Raw genomic sequence first — 3,504 nt, forward strand, 5'->3', positions numbered from 1 at the left:
TTTGATTTCAAAATATCTTTTCTAACTTCCTAACTTCTTATCTTTTCAAAATTTGTTTCAACTAACTAACTAACTTTTTGTTTGTTTCTTATCTTTTTTAAAACTACCTAACTAACTCTCTCTCTCTCTAATTTTCGAAAATATCTTCCCTCTTTTTCAAAATTTCTTTTTAATTAAACTAATTATTTTATTTTTTTATTTGAATTTTCGAAAAACTACTAACCTTTTTCAAAAACTATTTTCGAAAATCACTACCTCTTTTTCAAAAATTATTTTCGAAAATCCTCTCCCTCTCTCATCTTATTCTATTTATTTATGCATCTACTAACATCTCTTCCTCACATCACTCACCAAATTCGAACCCCATCTTCTATCTGAGTTCGAATTTTTCTTCTTTTCTTCTTCTACTAACAATAAGGAACCTCTTTACTGTGACATAGAGGATTCCTCTTCTTTTCTTTTTCTCTTCTCTTTCTTATGAGCAGGGACAAAGAAAAAGGCATTCTTGTTGAAGCTGATCCAGAACCTGAAAAGACTCTGAAGAGAAAATTAAGAGAAGCTAAATTACAACAATCCAGAGACAACCTTATTGAAAATTTCGAACAAGTAAAGGAGATGGCAGCCGAACCCAACAACAATAATACAAGGAGAATGCTTGGTGACTTTACTGCACCTAATTCCAATTTACATGGAAGAAGCATCTCCATTCCTGCCATTGGAGCAAACAACTTTGAGCTGAAACCTCAGCTAGTTTCTTTGATGCAACAGAACTGCAAGTTTCAAGGACTTCCATCTAAAGATCCTTTTCAGTTCTTAACTAAATTCTTGCAGATCTGTGATACAGTTAAGACTAATGGAGTAGATCCTGAAGTCTACAGGCTCATGCTTTTCCCATTTGCTGTAAGAGACAGAGCTAGAGTGTGGTTGGACTCTCAACCCAAAGACAGCCTGAACTCTTGGGATAAGCTGGTCACGGCTTTCTTAGCCAAGTTCTTTCCTCCTCAAAAACTGAGCAAGCTTAGAGTGGATGTATAATACCTTGTACCATAGGCACCATGATCTTTAAGGCTCCGTGTGACCTTGGTTCAGGAATAAACCTCATGCCCCTCTCTGTATTAGAGAAACTGGGAATCTATGGGGTGCACGCTGCTAAAATCTCATTAGAGATGGCAGACAATTCAAGAAAACAGACTTATGGACAAGTAGAGGACGTGTTAGTAAAGGTTGAAGGCATTTACATCCCTGCTGATTTCATAGTCCTAGACACTGGAAAGGAAGAGGATGAATCCATCATGCTAGGAAGACCTTTCCTAGCCACAGCAAGAGCTGTGATTGATGTGGACAGAGGAGAATTGATCCTTCAATTGAATGGGGACAACCTTGTGTTTACAACTCAAGGATCTCTCTCTGCTTCCATGGAGAGGAAGCATAAAAAGCTTCTCTCAAAGCAGAGTCAACCAAAGCCCCCACAATCAAACTCTAAGTTTGGTGTTGGGAGGCCACAACCAAACTCTAAGTTTGGTGTCAAACCCGCATATCCAAACTCTAAGTTTGGTGTTGGGAGGTCTCAACAAAGCTCTGCACATCTGTGAGGCTCCATGAGGGCCCACTGTCAAGCTATTGACATTAAAGAAGCGCTTGTTGGGAGGCAACCCAATTTTTATTTATCTAACTATATTTTTCTTAGTTATATGTCTTTGTAGGTTCATGATCATGAGGAGTCACAAAATAAACATAAAAATTGAAAACGAAATCAAAAACAGCAGAAGAAAAATCACACCCTGGAGGAAGCATCTGCCTGGCGTTCAACGCCAAAACAGAGCATGGTTCTGGCGCTGAACGCCTAAAATGGGCAGTATCTGGGCGCTGAACGCCAGAATTGCACCCTGGAGAAGAGCTGGCGCTGAACGCCCAGAACAAGCATGGTTCTGGCGTTCACCGCCAGAAATGGCCAACAAATGGGCGTTGAACGCCCAAAATGGGCACCAACCTGGCGCTGAACGCCCAGAGTTGTGTGCAAGGGCATTTTACATGCCTAATGGGTGCAGGGATGTTAATCCTTGACACCTCCGGATCTGTGGACACCACAGGATCACCTCAAGATCTGTGGACACTACAGGATCATCTTAGGATCTGTGAATCCCACAAGATCCCCACCCACCTCACCCTCTCTCTCTCTCCATTCATGGTCATCCCTTCTGTTTTCCATTCACCACTCACATCCATACACACATCCCTCCATCTCCTCCATATCTTCTTTTTCTTCTTCTATTCTTTCTTCTTTTGCTCGAGGGCGAGCAACATTCTAAGTTTGGTGTGGTAAAAGCATAAGCTTTTTGGTTTTCCATAACCATTAATGGCACCTAAAGGCCAGAGAAACCTCAAAAAGGAAAGGGAAGGCAAGTGCTTTCACCTCTGAGCCATGGGAGATGGAAAGATTCATCTCTAAAGCCCATCACTAAGAAAAAGATGGAGCAAGCAAGAGAGCCCATTCATGGAGCTCAATAGGCGTATGAAGCTCATCACCATGAGATCCCGGAGATGCCTCAAATGCATTTTCCTCCACAAAACTATTGGGAGCAAATTAACACCTCCCTAGGAGAATTAAGTTCCAACATGGGACAACTAAGGGTGGAACATCAAGAGCACTCCATCATCCTTCATGAAATAAGAGAAGATCAAAAAGCAAGGAGGGAGGAGCAACAAAGACAAGGAAGAGACATAGAAGAGCTCAAGGACATCATTGGTTCCTCAAGAAGGAAATGACACCATCACTAAGGTGAACTCATTCCTTGTTCTTACATTCTCTGCTTTTCGTTTTCTATGTTAAGTGCTTATCTATGTTTGTGTCTTCATTACATGATCATTAGTAGTTAGTAACTTTGTCTTAAAGTTATGAATGTCCTATGAATCCATCACCTCTCTTAAATGAAAACTGTTTTAATTCAAAAGAACAAGAAGTACATGAGTTTCGAATTTATCCTTGAACTTAGTTTAATTATATTGATGTGGTGACAATGCTTCTTGTTTTCTGAATGTATGCTTGAACAGTGCATATGTCTCTTGAAGTTGTTGTTTAAGAATGTTAAATATGTTAGCTCTTGAAAGAATGATGACTAGGAGACATGTTATTTGATAATCTGAAAAATCATAAAAATGATTCTTGAAGCAAGAAAAAGCAGCAAAGAACAAAGCTTGCAGAAAAAAAAAATAAATAGGCGAAAAAAATAGAAAGAAAAAGAAAAAATAAGCAGAAAAAGCCAAAAGCTCTTAAAACCAAGAGGCAAGAGCAAAAAGCCAGTAACCCTTAAAACCAAAAGGCAAGGGCAATAAAAAGGATCCCAAGGCTTTGAGCATCAGTGGATAGGAGGGCCTAAAGGAATAAAATCCTGGTCTAAGCGGCTAAACCAAGCTGTCCCTAACCATGTGCTTGTGGCGGGAAGGTGTCAAGTGAAAACTTGAGACTGAGCGGTTAAAGTCAAGGTCCAAAGCAAAAAAAAAAAA

This window comes from Arachis ipaensis, chromosome B05 (assembly GCF_000816755.2).
Source record: "Arachis ipaensis cultivar K30076 chromosome B05, Araip1.1, whole genome shotgun sequence".
In the NCBI taxonomy this organism is placed as follows: domain Eukaryota; kingdom Viridiplantae; phylum Streptophyta; class Magnoliopsida; order Fabales; family Fabaceae; genus Arachis; species Arachis ipaensis.